Genomic DNA, 23,173 nt, shown 5'->3' on the forward strand with positions numbered 1-23,173 from the left:
TGTGTCCCTCATGTAAGAGGTGCCTCTGTCATGTTGTGCTGATCATTTGGACCTAATACATGTACTGAGTATCAAGTTAATTTTTCAAGAGAGGGTATAAATCTGGATATTTATGCACAAATTATATCCATTTCCAAATTTTGGCAACTAATTAACTTTAAAACAGTTTAAAAGTTTAATACAGTATGTCCATAAACTAAATAGGATCTCTCTTCTAAAACATCACAAAAAGGAATTTAAATCACTTTTTCCTGGCCAGCATTGTGATGGGGTGGGTTGAGTCAGCACCTGCCATGCCAGTTCCCATATCAAAGTGCTCCTTTGTGCCCTTGCTGCTCTGCTTCAGATCCAGCTCCCTGCTAATGTGCCTGAGATGACAGCACAAGATGACCCAAGAGTCTGTCCCTCGGCTACCCATGTGGGAAACCTGATGGAGCTCCTGGTTCCTGGTTTCAGCCTGATCCAGCCCCTAGAACGCCAGCCATCTGGGGAGTGAACCAGTGGAGAGAAATTCTCTTTCTAACTTTCCCTCCATCTCTCTCACTCTGGAACTCCCTGCTTTGCAGATAAATAGAATAAATTTTTAAAAAATCTTTTCTGTTTTTTCCAGGATTAGGGTGATCTTAATTCACTTTCTACAGGCCAGAGCGTATATCATTCCTGCTACTCTCCCCGTTACTCATGAAACATTTCCCCGATTTTAGCTGAATCTATTATGTCTCGTGAAACATCTCTGGTCCTTGCTATGTTTTTAGCCTGAAACTCTCAGAAATGAGTGAGGAGAAAATGATATACAGAAATGAAATTGTCTCACGCAAAGAAAAAGAAAGACAAAGACATTTAGCTCACAAAAAAAGAGGTAATTTTTCTTGTTTTCTGATTTCTGAGAACATAATGTCAGGTAGAAAAAAAATAACATATTTAAAAGCCATATCTATTCGATATGGAATGTCTAGTTCCTTATTTTACTTTAGATATTGGGAGATCCATTTAAGTGTAGTATCCATGAGATTTTTGATTAGAATGAATATGTGATTTTAATGCTAATTTCCAGCATAAATGTTTGTCCTGCTTGGGTTCTTATCTGTTTACCAAGCTCATTATATACCCACTTTTTAAATTTTTTACAGAAAACCCATGCACAGTAATCCTGGGCATCATCTGTGTTGTGCTCCTGCTGGCAAGCATAGGGTTAGGATATATGTGTGAGTATGTGCACATGTATGGGTGTGGATGGGCAATAAGAAAAAGAGAAGGAAATCGATTAGCCCAAGAAATGGTGGATTTTAAAAATAAGAAGTCTTTTTTTTTTTTCTTTTTAGTTGTGGTCTAGAATATGGACACTGTAATAGGTTGCTGAACTGCAGGAAGAGTTACAGTTATTATGAAGGGGACATGAAGGGACTATGTATTTGATATTGCTAGATTTTTACAACCAGATAAAATTTAATGTTGGTACATAGGGGTGTCATTGGAAATGAAAAGATTCTGTTGTGTGACAAACACTTGAGTGATTTTTTTCAAATTATTTATTTGAGGGAGGGATGGAGGAAGAAAGAGAGAGAGAGATTCCACCTTCTCATTATCTAAGTTTTAAAGTCTGCAACAGCGGGGACTGGGCTGGGTCACAGAAATGCAATCCACTCATGTGGGTGTCAGTGACCCATTCACTTTGAGCCATCACTACTGCCTCCCAGCATCTCCATTAAGAGAAAGTGGGAATCAGGAACTGGACCGAGCAAGCAAACTTGTGTGCCTGATATGGAAAACAGGCATTTTTTAAAAATGGAACAAGAGCTTTTATTTTACATTTTTATTCTCAACTTAATGGAAGAAACTGCTGTTTCTCTCATAGACTTTTAACTTTCCTTTTGCACATTCGAAATATCTATGAACTGATTTGCCGTGCATATTTTATGCATTCATTATACATACAGGCAAATCACTTATGTCAATATGTAAATGCTAAATTGAGTCACATGCTGAGAATCCATTATTTAAAGATGACATAAAATCTAGTTCATTTTTAATTTCCTTTGTTTCTAGTTTATGAAATGAACACTACTTTTTTATGTGTCTTGGAAATAATAGATTTCAAGTTACATATAATTGTAGTTTTATATAAAATATATTTTATGGCCTGACACAAAAATATTTTAACTTTATCTATGATTATAATCCCAAGTAATCATCACCATGTTCTTTTATACCTAGAATTATAGGATATGATCATAATTAAGTGATCTTTTAAGTCATTTATGTTGTTAATTTTGTAATGTGGATTGAAGCTTTTCAGAAGTGTCCTAAATGCACAACACAGGATAAGGAAAACACAAAAGAAAAGAACACATCCTCAGTACAGCTGGAAGATCATTCAGTGGTGCTGTCCGGTAGAGGTTTGTACTCAATGTTTAAGTTCATAGCCGACAGGTTATTTTTCATAGACTTACTGCCTTCTGTCCATTTCAATATATAAACTTTAAAAAGTTGATATTGGATCTTATGAGGAGTTATAGGTTTTAACTTTACTCTTCTCATTAAATCTATTTTTAAAATCATAGTTAACTAAACATTCGAGTTTGAAAAGATGTTTGGGTACAGAAAAACTCTTCTTTTATGCTAATTCCTTCTGAAGAAAAAATTAAATACCTAAAATCTTGTTTTCTAAATGGCCTGGTGTCTTGGGGTGGGGGTGACTTGTTTTGAAGAACAAGCCTGTGGCTTCTTGCAAGGAAGACACTTTTGTTGTGGAAGAAACTGCTACTATTTTTCTAAAAAAGAAGAAACATGGGAGGAGAGCAGGAATTTATGCCGGAACATGGATTCTAGCCTTGTGAAGATTGATGACATCCAGGAACTGGTATGTTCACTTAATTAACCTTTATGAGAAGCTTGCAAAGACTGAGTTAGGCTACCTGTGTTGGCTTTCCTTGAGTCTTATTTGACTGCAGGGTGGAAACACTTGTGTTTGTAGAGGGGAAGACATGCTTTAAGGACCTAAATAATTTCACTTTCTAAAGCAACAGAGGTGGCTTATTGTGTGTGCCATGGAATTATATTGAGTCCTTACTACTTATGGTTTCATGATTTGTGAATGATAAAAAAAAAAACACCTGAATGAGTGAATTAGTTGGCACTTAATTTTAGTGATTCTTCAGAGCCCTAGAGCAATAAAGTATATTTTAAACCTTCTTCTACAATATCTCTATGTATTTCATAGGTTTCAAAAGAGAAAACATTATAAGTTTCTTCTTATAGAATTTAACTAAAGTGGAAAAATAATGGAGTGTGTATCTGGGACAGAGAACAGGAAAGAAAAGTGAAATGGAGAGAGTAAATTGCATTTGGAAATAAAATCAATTTTTTTGCCTAACATTTGAGTACCCAAGGAAAGCATTTAAAAGGAATAAAATATAACTGAAATAATTATGAAAATATACACTAACGTTAGGTTTACAGTATGTCAGATCTTAATATGCATTATTTCAGTGCATAAAAACTTCCACATAGGTAATGCCATTCCCATATTTTAGACAAGGAAGAAACTCAAGGAGTTTAGTTTGTTTGCCTTTGCTCACATAGTAAGTTAATTACATAATCTGCTTTAAAATTTGTGGCTAGAGTTCTGATTTCCATAGCTGTATGATATTCGTGGTATCACATGGAGAGACGTTACTTAGTCATTCTCTAGGTGATGGGAATTTGGGTTGTTTCCACTGCTGTTGTGATGAGCAGCTCTTCATTAACCATCCTTAGACACGTCAGCTGTGCACGCCTTTCATGTGTCTCCTCTGCAGTTCATCACAAACCTGTATGAGTGCAATTATTGGGTGTTTCCAGTTTTACAAAATAATTCCACAATATTTTTCAATATGTTTTTCCTGATAGTTTTGAAGATATTCTATTGTTTCCTACCATCCTAAAATCTTGTGTTTGCTCTATGTAAAGAATTTCCTTGTAGCCTTGTTTGCCTTTACTTGATCTCCACTGAACTTGATATCCTTTATTGTTCATATATGTTTTCTATGAACATTTTCTTCATTTTTTTCTTTTGGATGATTTTGCTTTCCAATTGATTTATATGAACTAATGTTTTGTTCTTGGAACTACATTACTATATGCATGTCCAGATTTGAAACTTCCCTGCCCATGTTCTTCAAGGCGTGTTTTGATGAAGAGAAGTTCTAAGTTGAATGAATCCATACTTACCAATCACTTTTTTAGTATTATGCTTGGGGATTTTTGTGTCTTTCTAAAGAAGTTCACCATGGTCCTTTCTTGATATCTTTCAATCCACAAAGATGCAGGAGATTCAGACTTTTAGAACTTTGACTTCCATGGCTTCTCTGCACAGTAGATGAACTAAGATTGTCTTAAGTGAAATGATTAGTATTTTGTACAAGTCCTTTGTAGATAAAAGGCTATTATTGATGTAATGAGTAATACTAGTAATTCTAACTTGTGCACAGAATTTCATTCAATCACACATCAAATACACTTACTGGATTGGATTATACCAAAAAGAAGATAAAAATGAGTGGAAGTGGCGGGACAACACGAAACTTGCTCAACAACTGTAAGTTTGCATTTCACATTCTATGAGGTGGGAAATCACATAGTGTACTAGCGGATCCTCAGTGCCATGGAGCACTGTTCAGTCCCTGCTGGGTCAGGGAGTACAGTTCGTGTGGGGGGCAGTGGAAGGAAGAGGTTTTATGTTTTTAATGGGGGAGACACAGGTGATCTAATGTGATAATGGTGTTGGTATAATGATTTAAAGGAGGTGAATGAGAAAGCTAAGGGAGCTCTCTGATGGGGTAGCATCCTGGAAGGAAGACTAACTGGTGTAGAGATGGGGGAGTGCATTTGGTTTTCTCGAGGAAACAGGAAGACGATCTGTGATACTGGAGGAATCTGAGTAAGGAAGGAAAAGTAAGTCAGAGAGATGACATGGATGAGATCATCTAGGAATGAGAGACCACAGAAAGACTTTGATTTCTCTTTTTTTCTTTTGACATGTAGAGTTATAGATAGTGAGAGAGAGACAGAGAGAAAGGTCTTCCTTCCGTTGGTTCACAGCCCAAATGGCCGCTACGGGCAGCGCTGCGCTGATCTGAAGCCAGGAGCCAAGTGCTTTCTCCTGGTCTCCCATGTGGGTGCAGGGCCCAAGCACTTGGGCCATCCTCCACTGCCTTCCTGGGCCACAGCAGAGAGCAGGACTGGAAGAGGAGCAACCGGGACTAGAACCCGGCGTCCATGTGGGATGCCAGCGCCGCAGGTTGAGAATTAACCAAGTGATCTATGACACTGGCCCTAAGACTTTGACTTCTTAATGAGTGCAGTGATTCTCTTTTGGAGGGTTTTGAGCTGAGGGATGACAAGGACAACCTTCCTATTTTAAAAAGTCCCCTGGACACTGTGTGGTCCTTAGGTGGTGAATGGGAGATATGGATTGCAACTAAGAGAGTCACACTGAAAGTCAGTTGTCATCAACCAAGTGAGTGATGGTGGTGGTTTGGTCAAGAGAGATAGGGAGGGTGCTGGGGAAACGGAACCAGATGCCAGACCTACTGTGAAAATGTGTGAGAGGAAGAGAATTCAGAGATGGCTGCCAGGTTTTAGTCCAGCAATGATGACAGTAGAGCTGTCATTAACTGTTACGAGGAGCATCATGCATTCAGTTTTAGTGACAAGTTTGATACATCCATTATACATTTTGATATCTGTGGGCATGTCACATAGACATGTTGTGCATGATTGTAAACTTCATGTAAAAAATCTGTCTTAGGGATGTGTATTTAATGTGTGTCAATGCTGCAGGGGTGTGGGCACTATGAGATGATATTTTGAGTACTTTTTTATGTTTTATTTTATTAGAAAATCAGAGTTGGAGAGAGATCCTCCATCTCCTGGTTGACTCCCCAAAAAGCCACAATAGCCAGGGATGTGCCAGGAGCTTCATCCAGGTGTCCCATGTGGGTGTCAGGAGTCCCAGGACTTGGGCTGTCTTCTTTTAGTTTCCCAGCACATTGACAGGAGCTGAATTGGAGGTGGAGCAGGCATGAATTGAACAAGAGCTCATATGGGATGTTGGCATCTCAAACAGCAGCTTAATTCACTGTGCCACAAGGCCAACCCCTGTTGTGGGGGTTTTGATTGCTGAGATATCCAGACCCTGATCCCTGAGACACCAAACATTTAAGATATTGTGGTGATGAGGATGATTACAAAAGGGTCCTAAGAAAAGTAGTGAGATTGAAAGGAGGAAACCAGGAAAGAGCAGTGGGATACCTAAAAAAGGCACAACTAAAGTAATGTGCCGAAGTTAAATGGTTGGTGACTTCTTGCCAATAATAATTTTTTGACTTGAAATTATTATTATCAGACTCATATATCTGCTGGGAAATTCAAATTATATACTTTTTTCCATATATCATAGCATAGTCCTATAACTTAGAATCCATGTTGAATATTCTCATTGTCCAACATCACAAAATATCAACACTCTGTTTGGTGGACCAGACATGAGCTCAGTGGGAGTAAGGTCACCTTGTGTGTGAAATGCCAACCAGCTCCTCCTAGTGCTGAAGGTGAGGACCGGGCTGTGGCCTCCTGCTATATGCCCATCAATCTGAGTCACAGGACACTGGAGCTGTCATTGTATCTAATTATAATGTGTTACTAATAACCTTACCTTATTTAGTAACTCTGGTGAGTTTCTGAAGTCTCAGAACTTCCAGAGTGAGCCCATCTAAAGCCTACCCACTGTGTTCTGTGTACCTAGTCCTCATCTGCAGTCATTCACCAGCATGAACTGTCCCTTAGCTTTAGAAATACTTACACCTTCTGATTTGCCACCTGTACATCTGTCAGAGGGATTTTGTGTTCACTTAATAATCACACACACACACATACACACACACACACATTTTTTAATTGTGACAATGAAATATTGCCCAAAGAATGATATTCTAAAATAAATATATTCTCTGACATAGGACTTTCCGTCAATCAAATAAAGTGGGTGAAAAATGTGGATGCCTGAAGCCACAATACATTAATAATGCTGATTGTTCAAGATCTTTTCCTTACATATGTGAGAAGAATAAGCCCTTCTTCAATAATTAGTACAACCTTTATGGATAGCAGTATGCAGATTCCTCAAAAGACTGAAAATGTTTCTGCCTCATGACTCAGCCATCCCTCCTCTAGGAATATATCCTGCAGTAACAAAGTCCACAAGGAAAGAGATACCTGCATTCCCATGTTTATAGCAACCCAATGTTTAACAGCAAATATATGGAATAAACCTATATGTCCATAAACTTTCAATCTCACTACTGTATGAAGAATATGTGTGTGATGAAATATTACTTAGCCACTAAAAAGAATGAAATCCTAATGTTTGCAACAAAATGAATGGAACTATAGATCATTATGCTAAGTGGAATAAGCCAGACAAGGAAAGACAAATATCAAAAATTCTCTCATATTTGAATATTAATATATAATGTATTAAAATGATATGAATTTCTTATTGTTTACTATATGCATAGGTAGAAGTATTCTCTTCACTGAATTGTATCATATATATAACAATTCCCCCTCCTTTCCTCACTTCATGATCATTGACATGAATTCCATGTGATATTAAAATCCCTGTTTTGAAGAGTGAATGTATATAATAGCTATATATGAAGTGAATATGACAAGATTTTAAAAATTGTTAAATCTTTAAATAAATATTGCAAATAAATAAATTCAACCAAAAATATATTTTATTTTTGAGTGGCACAAAGAGAGTAATTATATCTATTTTTTGGGGAATAGTATGATATTTAATACATGTTTGCAATATGTAATGATCCACTAAGGGTAACTGGCATATCTATCAACTCAGGCACTTATTATTTCTTTATGTTGGGTACATTCAAATCTAGCTAACTGAAATATTCAATTGTTATAGGACATTCGAAGTTATTTCTCATAACCAGCTGCACCTCTGTACCAATAAACAATCTTCTCCCCATCACTCTCTCTGCTACCTGCTTTTCAGGCTCTGGTAACCACTATTCCAGTCTCTGATTTACAGTCAATGTTTAAGCTTCCATATCAAAGTGAAAATAGTTAGTGCTTGTCTTTCTGTATGTTACTTCAATAAATGTAGTGTATTCTCATTCTTTCCATGCTCCTGCAAATGACAGAATTCCATCCTATTTATGGATGAGTAATATTCCAAACAGCATTTTTATCCATTAGGGACACTTAAGTTGAGCTCATATTTTGATTGCTGTGATCATTCTGAATTAAACATGCAAGTGCAAGGATTCTTCAATATACTGCTGTCAATTCCTTTAGATAAATATGCAGATATGCAGAGCAGTTATAATAAAACAGCATTGTACTTGGCAAAAAACAGATGGATAGACCAATGGAGCATAATAGAAACTCCAGAAACCAGGCCACGCATCTATAATCAACTATATTTGACAAGGAAGCTAAACTCAGTCCCTGAAGCAAGGGCAACTTCTTCAACAGGTGATGCTGCAAAAACTGGATCTTTGCATGCAGAATATGAAACTAGACCCCTACTATACACCTTGCCAAAAATCCACTCAAAATGGGTCAAAGACCTTGTCCATGACCCAATATCATCACAGTACCACAGAACATTGGAGAAACCCTGCAAGATAGTGGCATAGGAAAGACTTATTTTAAAAGACCCCAGAAGTACAGCAATCAAAGCCAAAATTAACAAATGGGATTACACCAAATTGAGATGCTTCAGCACTGCAAAAGAAAGCTCAGCAAAGTGAAGAGGAGAAAATATTTGCAAACTATGCAAGTGATAAAGGATTAATATCCAGAATATACAAGGAGCTCAAGAAACTCAACTACAACAGAACAAACAATCCAGTTAAGAAATGAGCAAAGGACTTGAACATTTTTCAAGAGGAAATTCAAACAGCTAACAGACCTGAAAAATGCTCAGGATCATTAGCCATCAGGGAAATGCAAATCAAAGCCACAATGAGGTTTTACTTCACCCCAGTTAGGATGGCTCTCATACAGAAATCAGTGAACAACAAATGGTGGTGAGGATGTGGGGAAAATGTACCCTAATCCACTGTTGGTGGGAATGTAAACTGGTGTAGCCACTGTGGAAGACAGCATGGAGATACCTCAGAAATCTGAATGTAGATCTACCATATGATGCAGCCACCCCACTCCTTGGAATTTACCCGAAGGAAAAGAAATCAGCATATGAAAGTCATCTGTATCTCCATGTTCATTGTAGCTCAATTCACTACAGCCAAGATATGGAATCAACCCAGATGTCCATCAAATGAAGACTGGATAAAGAATTGTGATATAAATATATATATATATGTATATGTGTGTATATTTATATATATATATACACTATGGAATACTACACACAGTAAGAAATGAAATCCTGTCATTCACAATAAAATGGATGGTACTGGAAAACATTGTACTTAGTGAAATAAGCCAATCCCCAAAAGATAAATACCATAGGTTCTCACTGATCTGTGGTATCCAATATAGTACCCAAAAAGTAATTTTTGGAATGAAATTGACACTTTAAGATGTGATTTTTATCAACTCTTGTCTTGACTGTTGAGGAGCAATGTTTTTTTTTCTTCATACTCTTTGATGAACACTTTGCTTAGTGTAGGGTTATTATTTTAAAAAGAAGAAAGAAAAAACTTCAGTGTCTAAAGATACTATTAAGAGAATGGAAGACTGGAAGGAATTATTTATACAACCTTTATATAAGTAAGTACTGGTAGGCAGAATATATAAACAATTTTCATAACAATATTAAGAATATGAACAACCCAATAAAATGGTCAACAGATTTGAATACATATATATGAAGTAGTTATACAATTATACAGTTGAAACAATACACACAAAAAGTTTCCCAATATAATTTATTCATTAGGGAAATATAATTAAAATCACAAATAAAATTTCACAACACCCTTATTAAAATGACCGAAGAAACTGGCAATATTACATATCAGAAGGATGTAAACAAATGGAGCTTTCATGTATGCTGGAATGTAAAATGACAGGCACTCTAGAAAACACTTTGGAAGTTTTCTACTGATCAGGAAACTCAGATTCAAAAGTTTTCACTTGCCAGTGAACACACAACTATTAGGTACGGTGCAGTCCTCAAATTTAGAATGGATTCAGGATACTATTCTCTTCTCCTTCCAGATCCCATATTGTCTTTCTCCTAAGAGATAAAGATTCAAACAGAAATGCATACATGCTTCATACAAAATACTGTCCTTAATTACTACACTGCATTTACTTCTAGTTGAATTGCACAATAGCGCCTGAAATTTATGGAATTATCTACGAAAGTGTGTGAGTTGCAGGAAGAGTATTCCCAGCTCTGTTTCCTGACCCTCATCAGAGCCCTGAAACTGTTCTGATCCATCTTGTTTTCATAAGTGCTGTGATCATGAAGTCTTGAATTGAAAATGGTAGAATTCCAAAGTCTCTGGCATCTCATTTTAGTAGACCAATACTTGGACCTCATTTTAATCAGGCTAGAATATAGGTAGAGCTCTTTAAAAATGCAGATGCTCTGAAGTGAGGGAAGACTCCAGAGCTCCCAAGGGTTTGAATTTTTCCTAAGAAAAAATTATTATTTTTTGTTGGTGGTGTTCCCAGCATTAAGTTGAACGACATGTAATTTTCTTCTCACAGACAGAGTGCATGAGTCTGGCACAGTCAGAAGCAGTCATCTGTGATGCTGTTAGACTTCCACAGTTTCCACTTGTTGACTCTTTCCAATCACTTAAACTAAAATAAGAACAAATAAATACTATGAGATATTAATGCAGACATAATCAGCTATACTGGTCCAAAGTGAAGGAGGCGTATCTTTTTGTCTTTACAGAGACTATCCCACAGGGCCGTAAGCTTCCCTAGAGAGAATCATGTGAGAAATATACACATAGACTTCACACTGAAAACCTCCTTCCCTTCTTGGTGAACTCATCTTCATCATTGACTTAGGTCCTCTGCAATGTGTGTGTGTGTGTGTGTGTGTGTGGGCACACACATGTCTATGTGCCCATGCACTGGGTAAATATGCCTGTATATGTGAATTAATACATACATGTATGTGTGCATTTTTTACCTGTATGATTTTGGGACTATAAACCAGAAGCTTTGATTACAGGGCTTGCAAGCTCTTCTCTATCCCAGAGACTTACGTTTTGAGAAGGGGTACTGAGTTGTCCTCCCATGTCCAGAGACTGCTGGTTCCTTTACGGGACAACCCAATCCAAGAAAAATAAGATATTTGACTCCGAATGAAGTTCTGTGATAAATGAATCATTATCTATAATTAATAATATTTTAGATTCCTAAAATGAAGTAATAAACTTACTATTATTATATTAATTTTGTTGTTAATGTGAATATCAAATGGTATAAGGATCAACTTCACCCAGAATTTGTTTAATTAAAATAATGGAACCTCAGTTGCTAACACTTCATTAAAGGTAACAACCTAACTAAACCCTTAGTGACAATTATTTTAGATAAGTTTATTTCAACTTAGAACTGAAATTTGTTAACTTCCCTTCAAAATTCAAATTTGTGATTCAAATATGAGTTCTGAGCCAAGTCAGCCGTGAATTTTGAGTTCCAAGTGTGACAGCTCTAAGATTTGTAACAACACTGTTTTATATTTCTGTTCCACAAGCCCTTTGTTTATTTCTTCTGAAAAGGACACCCTGAGTCTCTTTCTCATCAGGTGCAGTGTTTATAGGCCAACTAGAAAAGTAACTGCATAAAAGTAGCTAGGATTCCTTCAATGAAGGCATACAACACTTAAGGCTATGACATCACTAGGTAATATAACCTCATGGGCTCAACATTGTATATACTATCCAACCCTGACCAAAAGTGTTGTTATGCAGCACATTGTGGTACTTTAATTTTTATTTATCTGAAGTGTGGGGAGAGAGAAACAAAGAGAGTGCATCTATCCACCGGTTCACACTCAAACTGCCCATGACAACCAGAGCTGGGCCACACCACAACCAGGAGTCCAGAATTCCATTCAGGCATTCCACATGGTGGCAGAGATCCAATCTGAAATTCATGTAGAGTTTTTTCTTCTACTTTAAGGCTCATTACTCACACTGATTCAGGTTGCTTTTCCTTATAGGTAAAATGACTTTTCCCAAAGAGGCTAAAGCTATATTTCCAAAAATTGTTCAATATGAGAAAACTCAGTATGAGATACACATTTTTTCTTGATCAAGCATGATATATTGTAAGGACCATTTTTCCTAATTACTTGAGGTTTAATTTATATATACTTTGAAAATTCTAATTGTGGAAGAATTAAATGAGTTGCTAAAATTCTCATATCATATATTTGTATTTCTTGTTTGCCATAAGAACTGTGTGGGTCTGAATTAAAGTATAATTATATATTAAATTATATATTATAATTATATACTGTTGAATGGGATTCAAACGTTATTAGATATTAATAGTTTGCCAAGAGGTCGGCATTTGGTGCAGGTTGACCCTTTGGAAGGCTCGATGCCAAAAAGGAGTGCCTGTGTTTGAGTCCTTTGTCCACTTCAGAATTCAGATCCCTGGTGATGCACATTCTGGGAGGCAGCTGTGATGGCTCAAGTGGCTGAACCCCTGCCACACACATGGGCTGAGGTTTTGGCTCTGGTTTTTAGCCTGGCCCAGGTCCATCTGTTGAGGGTACTTGGGGAGTGAGCAAGTAGATGTAAGAGCTCCATCTGTCTCTCTGCTTTTCAAATAAAATGAAAATAAATTAAAAAATTGTAAAAGCCCTGCTTTAAATAAAAATGAGTTAGTCAACAGGTAATGCCTACATACATATGGTGTAAAATGGAAAACAGGAAATACACATCACCAGTTCTTGTTGATCTTCTATCTTAACAAGTTTGGAGTCCATTCTCTCACAAAATTTCTTGCTGTCTTCAAAGTTCTTTGATTCCTTTGAAAAATAATAACAGTTCTCTCCACAACACGTCCACTTAAGTTTACATGTGCCACTTCTGCCACCTGGAAAACAGAAGACATTCCCCAGAGACCACTCGGGACACATCCTGAGCACCACGGTCCAGGCTGGACAGAGCCGAGGATCCCTTTCCAGCCCTGTGTATTCTGTGAGACTCATGGGCTTCCTTTCTGCTTTTGGGGAAAAAGCTCTGGTCTGGGAAGAGCATCCCATCCCTTGTAGCCTCCATCGTTATGCACGATGTTGCTAACACTGCGTAGCAAAGAATTTCCTACAGGACCGGTGTTTTCCTTCACAGCCTCTATTGGAAGGACTTCCGAATGGGAAACGGCTTCTCTGTGCTCTCCAGACTAAGAAATCCATACAGGCTGATCTCAAGTCAGTACCTGAAACAGACAGCTATATCGGAGAGTATTTGGGTAACAATGATTAGAGAATTTGATAAAGTATTTTAGATTTTTTTTGTTAACAAAAGTAATCTTTTGGTAAATAGTGATATAATAGACTATAATGTAATGGATGCAGAAGAAACCCCTCTGATAATAGTGATTTATTCTCAACTAAATAAGAGTTAAAGTTGTATTATACAATTGATTTAATATATATGAAAATACAGATTGAGAAAGATACTAGAAATTTGAGGGACATAGAGAAGATACTTAAAATCTCAGTCATGAACATACACTACATACCTATGTTGACTGAGTTGCCTGTGAAAATGCTGTTTTTCAAGGTGGAATTGTCCTCTTGCTTTGTATTTTCCAAAGGACACTTCTGTGGGTGGACTGCATGATGACACTGAAAAACTTAACTCTACATAATTAGCTCAATGAAAACATAACACAGAGTTAAATAAAAGGCACAGTTTTAATTTTAATATGGCAAATAATCTTTAGAATGAAAGGCCTTTCAATTTTTTCTGCATTTATTTTTATTGAGAGAGAAATAAAAATATCTCCCAAATGCCTGTAACACATGGGGCTAGGCTAAGCTGAAGCCAGGAACTGGGAACTCAAGTCAGTTTCTCACGTGGGTGGAAGGGACTTAGGGATTTGAGCCATCACCTGCTGCCTCCCAGGATGAGCGTCACAGAAAGCTGGAATCTGGAGTAGAGTCAGGACTCAAACTCAGGCACTCTGATATGGAATATGAGCATCCCAAGCAGTATCTCAACCACTGCACCAAATGCCTACCATTAGTGACTGTTTCCTGTTGTTTTAGGAATCTCTTCTTTGCCTGTGTTTTCCGTGCTCACATTCCATTTAATGAATGACATGACATTTTATCAGAACTTCATGATAGAATAATGAAAAATATAAAACCTGCGGAGCTTATTAATTGTAACAGGAAGATAATTCAAATAGCGCAAATGATTGAGTGTCTTTCTTTTTTATTACAAGGTGTTAGGACTTAGAGGATGGGTTTACTGACTAATGGTAGCAAGGCTTCATTTAGTTAGTGATGACCATAATTTGCTTGTGGTCCATGGGTGGGAAAGTGGCAGGGGAGTAAAGAGGATTCATTGTAAAATTCTAGATTACAGGAACTGATTTTTGAATTAGCTCAATGAGAGGACAAGGCACATTAGGGTAATGCAAAATTATTACAACTAGAGGGATCTGAGGGAGAAGAGCTGTGAAAGGAAGCAAAAAGCAAGTTGTAAAAAAACTGTCTGCATGCTTAGGTATTTGGATTTCAGCATAAGGCTGTAGTCTTAGTATTTTTACTTTTCACACTAAGGTTTTTGAGAAAGATCGGTAAATGTAAGCATTCTGGTAAGGATTCAAATCTTTACCAATTTTGCCTCACTAAGATCTGAAACCAGAGAAGATGTCCACTTTCACCACTCTGATGCAATACAATTCTAGAAGACTTTGCCAGATCTATTAAGAGAAAGAAGTAAAGGCTGTACAAATCAAAAGGAGGAAGTAAAATTATCCCATCTTTGCAGATGACATGATTCCTTATATAAGGAACCAGAAGACTCCAGCAAGAGGCTACTAAAACTGATAAGAAAATTCAGGGATGTTGAAGAATACAGAATCACCACACAGTATCAGTAGCACTTTCATGCACCAACAATGGTCCTACTGAGAAATAACTTTGTAAAAAGTCCCATTCATAATAACTACAAACATTAAATACATCGTGATAAATTTAACCAAGAATATGAAAATCTCTACAATTAAAATTGCAAAACACTGATTAAAGAAATGTTAATAGAAATATTTTTGGTTTAAAGAATTAATATCAAAATGTTGTCCAAAATACCCAATGAAATTTACAAAATCAAGGAAATCCTTATCAAAATACCAATGATGTGCTTAACTGAACTAGAAAAACAACACTAACATTCATGTGCAAGAACATAATACCTGAATAGCCAAAGAAATCTTGAAAAGTAAGTAAAATCAAAGCTGGAGGCATCACAATCCCATATTTCAAGACATCCTACAGGGCTATGATAACCCAAATAGCAGAAAACTGGCATAGAAATAGACACATTGACTGACAAAATAAAATAGGCAACCCAGAAATAAACCCATGCATCAAAGGTGCTAACAGTATTCCTTGGTGAAGCGTGAGCCTCTTCAATAAATGATGTTGGGAAAACCGCATTCCCACATGCAGAAGTTTGAGATAAAACCCCTACCTTACACTCTGTACAAAAATCAACTCAAAATGAATCAAGAATGGGCACCAAATAATAGCTGGATCGGAGGAATATGTTCCAGTGTTACACAGCATGGTGAGGCGATTATTGTTCACTCATTCCACGTTTCAGAAACAAATAAGAACAGGACTTTAGGGCTCCAATCATAAAATAACATCAAAGATGGAGAAGTGATTACTCTTATTTGATCAGTACATTTTGCATAATGCATGGAAACATCAAAGAGTAGTCCAAAACTATGTACAATGACTTTTAATAATTCTTAAATTTATTTTATTTATTTGAAAAACAGAGCACAGGGAGAGGTAGAGACAGACAGAGAGGTCCTCCACTCCCCAGATGGCCACAACAGCCAGAGCTGTGTCAAATTGAAGCCAGGAGCCAGGAGCTTCTCCCATGTAGGCACAGGGGTCCAAGGACCCTGGCCATCCTTTACTACTTTCCTAGGCCATAGCAAAGAGCTGGAACAGAAGTGGAGCAGCCAGGACCAGAACCGGTGCCCACATGGGATGCTGGTGCTTCAGGCGAGGGCTTTAACCCACTGCACCACAGCGCCAGCCCCATAAATTTGTTTTAAAAAAGAATAACTGAGAGGCACAATTCCTTTCATGATATTTTTTCTGATTTGCAATCTTACAACTGCAACATTTGCTAGATATTTCTACCTGGCACTTAGTAGTCACTTCAAATTCAAAAGACCTTAAATAGCTTAGTGTCTTTTTACATGACAGTATAATCTTCATGGAACTTTTTCATATTATTTCCTTATGCCACCACTATCCACTTTAGGAAACCCTATATTTTATAAATACTTTGAGCTAATCTTCTCCTTTCCATCTACAACAGAAGAATCACTCTGTATATTTATTCCTCCATAAATATCTACATTTATTCTATTTACCCATTTGTGATTCTTCTTTAGGAAAGTAACTCTTTCTCTTTGTGAAATAAACATATTCTCAATATTTCTAAAAGCATATAATGAATGCCCTTGATATCCTTTTCTGGGAAGCCTAATGATGATAATTTACTTAAATAATTTTATACTCTAATTCTTATGGTTAGTGTAGTTTGATCATAAATGACAAAAAAATTTGAGTGCTGATTACAATTTGATGTAAATTGTTCTAAATATGTGGATTCTCTGAAATGTTTATTAATTTTCAAATCAACACAGGATTTTGGTTCTAGATATGTGACAAAATATCTTCATTAATTTAGTAATTTTTAAAATACAATCATTATTGTTGTCACCCATAATTATCCTGACTTTCCATAATTAAAAGGTAATTTTCTGCTATAGTCTTTATAATTTAGAGGATAAACTTTCTTAGGCTTAAAGTTAATATCACATTTATCAGACTATGTCCTTAAAAGGGAATATTAGAATATCTTATATATATTATTGATTATTTATTTAGACGGGCAGAGTTAGTGAGAGAGAGAGACAGAGAAAAGTCTTCCTTCCATTGCTTCACCCCCCTCTCAAATGGCCTCCACGGCCCGGAGCGCTGCACCGATCTGAAGCCAGGAGCCGGGTGCTTCCTACTGGTCTCCCATGCGGATGCACGGCCCAAGGACTTGGGCTATCCTCCACTGCCTTCCTGGGCCACAGCAGAGAGCTGGATTGGAAGAGGAGCAACCGGGACAGAATCCGGCACCCCAACCGGGACTAGAACCCGGGGTGCCGGCGCCACAGGCGGAGGATTAGCCTAGCAAGCTGTGGCGCCGGCTAGTTTTTTTTTTTTTTTTTTTTTTTTTTTCAAATTTATTTAATTGAAAGGCAGAGAGAGAGAGCAGGCTCCCATACTGGTTCATACCACAAAGGCCCACAACAGCCAAAACTGTGCCAGATGAAACTAGTAGGCAGGAATTCACTTGATCTTCACCAAAAGGCCAAGAAGCAATGCAGCTAGGAATTTAATCCAGGTCTCCCACATGGGTGGGAAAGACCCCAGAACTTCAGCCATCACTTGTTATCATTGGTAGGAAGCTGGAATCACCAACAGAGGTGGCACTGAAACCAGGCACTCCAAAAAGGGCTGCAGGATTCCTGAGCAGCATCTTAAGAGGTGCACCGAATACTCTCCCTTGCGCCACAGTTTAAAAATAATTGAATAAGATACTTATTAAATTGCATTTGAAAAATAAATAAAGCTGAAACTTGACATGAAGCTAATCCACTTAGGACCCAAGACTAAAAAAAATAAAAAGGAAAAATCCTTTTGTAAATTTTTCTGAATATGCATTAATTAATGAGGAGTAATAGATAAAAATTAGAAAGCTGAGTTCATACAGTCTAATTATATAACTTGAATTATATTAAAGATGTTCTTCATCTTCTCTCTGGCTCTCTATTTCCCAAACACTTATTTGAAACTTTCTTTTTCTATTTCTTTTTATTATTAATTTTAAATTAACAAAATACAAGTTGGGATGTAATTAAAGAGTTCCCCTATACTCCTGACCCCATTTCACCCATTAACACCGCATGTTGGTGTAATTTTTACAACTAAGGAGGCCACTCAGCTGGGATTTCGTGCTTTCAAATTCCTCTCTATTCAAGAGCCAAATGAATCCCACACAAGCATTGCAAAATTGCTTGTCTCAGTGTTGCTGTAAGATGCTACATTCATTAGTGAGAAATGTAAACGTATTTCAATCCAGAAAATATTAAGAAAGCACTCATTATGTGTCATATATCAACAAAGCTATGGTTAGGTAAAACCTTTTTAAAGAACATAGAGGGTGCCTGTGCTGTGGCTTAGCAGGAAAAGTTGCCATTGTCTACAATGCTGGCATCCCGTATGGGTGCCAGTTTGTTTTCCAGCTGCTCCACTTCCAGTTCAGCTCCCTGTTAATTGCCTGGGAAAAGCAGCGGAAGATGGTCCAAGTGTTTGAGCTCCTGCACCAACATGGGAGACAGGAGGAAGCTCTGGGCTCCTGCCTTCAGCCTGGCCCAGCCCTGGCTGTTGTGGCCAGTCTCCCCCCCCACCCCCCCGTCAATGTAATTTTTTCAAAAAACAAATGAATAAATCTTTTTTTTAAAAAAAGCATGCAGAAACATGCTACTGATCCATTCCTTGCTAGTGTGCCTGGAAAAACAGTGGAAGATGGTCCAAATACTTGAGTCCCTGCCACACTCGTCACGTTTAGCCTGGTCCAGCCCTGGCCATTACAACCATTAGGGAAATGAACCAGCAAATGGAAGATCTTTTTGTTTATCTCCCTCTCTCTGTAACTCTGCATTCAAATAAATAAATACTCTTTTTTAAAAAGAAGTATAAAACCTATACTCCAAAAACCCACAAAACACTATTGAAAAACTAAGAACAGTGCACATGAACAATAAAGAAATGTAAGAATTAAAATAGAAAAAATATTGGAAGATTATATAAATTTTAATTTTAATTTATGATCTTAGACTGAGCAGTGTTTTTTACTTTCTTTCCAATTTTTTTTTGTTATAGCACCGAAAGCGACACAAGAAATCACAGGAAAATTCATACATTGGATTTTCTCAAAATTATGTCTATGTTACTATCAAAAGAGTAAAAATGGAGAAATTATTTGCAAATACTTACATGATAAGGAATAATGAGAATATATGAATATATGAAGAACTCCAAATACCCAATGACAACACAATCCAATTAAAAATAGGAAAAGAATTCAAATAGGAATTTCATCACAGACTATATACAAAAGGCCAAAACCACATAGCAAGATGCACAACACCATTAGTAATTAGGGAAATGCAAATCAAAAAGAAAATGAATTCCACATTATACTTAGAAGGATGATGATAATCAGAAATATAATTAAGTGTTGGTAAATACAGAGATATGAGACCTTCATACACTACCATTGGAAGTGTAAAATGGCACAGTGGCTTTGGAATATAGTGCAACATTTCTTCAAAAGATTGAGTATAGATTGCATACATTTACCATATGTCCTAGCCATCACATTCCTATGTATAACTCTGAGAGAAATGACAAGATGTGTCCATTCAAAACCTTGCATGACAATTTTTATAGCAGCATTATTTTTAAAGTGATTATAAGAATAAAGAATTAATAAGTTCATTATATTTATACAGAACAATTTTGACAATAAAAATTGAAAAAAGTGATATACTCTATGATGTGAAAAAATCTTCAACAGTTTGCTACTAGCTGAAAGAAGTCAATCATCAAAGACCATATTTTATGTGATCCTATTTTTAGAAAATACGTAGAATAGTAGTTATCTGTAGATACATGAAATAGATTAGAGATTATTTGAGAATGGTAAGTTTGAGGGAAAATGGGGCACAATGATTAATGAATAAGAGATTTCTGATGTGATGATAAAAGGGTTCTAATATTCATTGTAGTTATTGTTGAGCAATATGAATATACCAGAAAATGTTGAATATTATATTTTAAATGAATAAATTGTATGGTAAGTGGATTGTATCTCAACAGACTTCATATATATGATTATTCATATAATTGCGTGTATGTGTTTCTATCAAGAGTACTAACAACAATACATACACATACACAGTACAGAAGACTTGGTCTGCAAACCAGAAAGGGATTTACCTGTCAAATAATTAATAAAAAATCTTTAAAAAACAAAAATAATAATAAAAAGGAGAAAAATCAAGAGTAGATGTTTCATAGAAAACATACATGAACAATAAACATTCAAGGATATCAGGTTCACTAGAGATCAAGTAAAGGCAAACAAGGCAAGGAAATACTCTACAGAGAGCAAACACAAGTTTTTAGGATGGTAGGAAACAATAGAATATCTTCAAAACTATCAGTAAAAACATATTGAAAAATATTGTGAAATTATTTTGTAAAACTGGAAACACCCAATAATTGCACTCATACAGCGGTTTGTGATGAACTGCAGAGGAGACACATGAAAGGCATGCACAGCTGACGTGTCTAAGGACGGTTAATGAAGAGCTGCTCATCACAACAGCAATGGAAACAACCCAAATTCCCATCACCTAGAGAATGTTAAGTAACATCTCTCCATGTGATACCACGAATATCATACAGCTATGGAAATCAGAACTCCAGCCACAAATTTTAAAGCAGATTATGCAATTAACTTACCATGTGAGCAAAGGCAAACAAACTAAACTCCTTGAGTTTCTTCCTTGTCTAAAATATGGGAATGACATTACCTATGTGGAAGTTTTTATGCACTGAAATAATGCTGCAAAGATCTGTAACACTGTAAACCTTACAGTATTGTATAAATTTTGTAATTATTTCAGTATATTTTATTCCTTTTAAATGCTTTCCTTGGGTACTCAAATGTTAAGCAAAAGATTGATTTTATTTCCAAATGCAACTTACTCTCTCCATTTCACTTTTCTTTCTTGTTCTCTGTCCCAGATACACACTCCATTATTTTTCCACTTTAGTTAACTTCTATAAAAAGAAAATGTTAATGGTTTCTCTTTTGACACCTAGGAAAAGTATAGAGATATTGTAGAAGAAGGTTTAAAATATACTCTATTATTCTAGGCTCTGAAGAATCACTAAAATTAAGTGCCAACTAATTCACTCATTCAGGTACTTTTTTTTTTATAATTCATACATCACGCAGGCATAAATAATAAGGACTAAATATAATTCCATGGCACACACAGCAAGCCACCTCTGCTGCTTTAGAGCGTGAAATTATTTAGGTCCCTTAAAGGATGCCTTCTCCTCTACAAACACAAGTGTTTCCACCCAGCAGTCAAATAAGACTCAAGGAAAGCCTGCAGAGATAGGCTAACTCAGTCTTTGCAAGTTTCTCACAAGGGTTAATTAAGTGAACATACCAGTTCCTGGATGTAATCAATCTTCACAAGGCTAGAACCCATGTTCCGGCATAAATTCCTGCTCTCCTCCCACGTTACCTCTTCTTTAGAAAAATAGTACCAGTTTCTTGTCCAGCAAAAGGGTCTTCCTTGCAAGAAGCCACAGGCTTGTTCTTCAAAACAAAAGTCACCCCCACCCCAAGACACCAGGCCATTTAGAAAACAAGATTTTAGGTAGTTATTTTTTTCTTCAGAAGTAATTAGCATAAAATAAGTGTTTTTCTGTACCTAAACATCTTTTGAAACTCGAATATTTAGTTAACTATAATTTTAAAAGTGGATTTAATGAAGACAGTAAAATTAATACTCCTAGTAAGATCTAATATAAAGTTTTTAAAGTTTATATATTGAAATGGGCAGAAGGCAGTAAGTCTATGAAAAATAACCTGTCAGCTATTAACCTAAAGATTGAGTACAAACCTCTACCGGATGACACCACTGAATGATCTTCCAGCTGTACTGAGGAAGTATTTTTTTGTGTTTTCCATATGTTGTGTTGTGCATTTTGGACACTTCTGAAAAGCTTCAATCTACATTACATAATTAACATCATAAATGACTTAAATAGATCACTTAATTATGATCATATCCTGTAATTCTAGATATGAAAGAATATGATGTTGACTACCTGGAAATATAATCGTAGAAAACGTTAGGTTAAAATATTTGAAGTGTCAGGCCATAAAATGATTTTATATATAACTACAATTATTTATAACTTGAAATCTATTATTTCTAAGACACATAAAAAAGTAGTGGTCATTACATAAAATAGAAAACAAAAGAAATTAAAAACAAACTAGATTTTATGCCATCTTTAAATAATGATTTCTCAACATGTGACTCCATTTAGCACTTACTTTGACATAGTAATTTGCCTGTATGTATAATGAATGCATAAAATATGCACGGCAAATCAGTTCATAGATATTCGAATGTGCAAAAGGAAAGTTAAAAGTCCATGGGAGAAACAGAAATTTCTTCCATGAAGTTGAGAATAAAAATGTAAAATAAAAAGCACATTGTTCTATTTTTTAGAATGCCTGTTTTCCATATCAGGAACCTAGATTTGCTTCCTCAGTCCAGTTCCTGATTCCAGCTTCCTGTTCATGGAGATCCTGGGAGGCAGTGGTGATGGCTCAAAGTGAATGGGTCGCTGACACCCACATGAACAGATTGCTTTTCTGTCCCACTTCTGTGACCCAGCCCAGTCCCCACTGTTGCAGACTTTTTTTTTTTCTTCTTAAAATTTTTTATTTGTAAAAGGGGACCAAATTTCATGATTTCATATATACAGTTTTTTTTTCAGTTATCTTTTTTTTTAACCTTTTTATTTAATGAATACAAATTTCCAAAGTACGACTTATGGATTACAATGGCTTCCCCCCCATACCGTCCCTCCCACCCACAACCCTCCCCTTTCCCACTCCCTCTCCCCTTCCATTCACATCAAGATTCATTTTCGATTATCTTAATAGACAGAAGATCAGCTTAGTATATATTAAGTAAGGATTTCAACAGTTTGCTCCCACACAGAAACATAAAGTGAAAAATAATAGAT

The 23,173-nt window shown here is 36.3% G+C and overlaps 1 long non-coding RNA gene across 1 annotated transcript; it reads left to right on the forward strand.

Moving 5' to 3' along the window:
- Nucleotides 1-2,051: 2,051 nt before the first annotated feature.
- Nucleotides 2,052-7,598, forward strand: LOC127489636 (uncharacterized). The gene is made up of 4 exons (XR_011378580.1): nucleotides 2,052-2,396; nucleotides 2,709-2,860; nucleotides 4,470-4,576; nucleotides 6,999-7,598. It is a non-coding gene; the product is annotated as an uncharacterized lncRNA (long non-coding RNA).
- The last annotated feature ends 15,575 nt before the right edge of the window (nucleotides 7,599-23,173 follow it).

This window comes from Oryctolagus cuniculus, chromosome 9 (assembly GCF_964237555.1).
Source record: "Oryctolagus cuniculus chromosome 9, mOryCun1.1, whole genome shotgun sequence".
Taxonomy (NCBI): Eukaryota; Metazoa; Chordata; class Mammalia; order Lagomorpha; family Leporidae; genus Oryctolagus; species Oryctolagus cuniculus.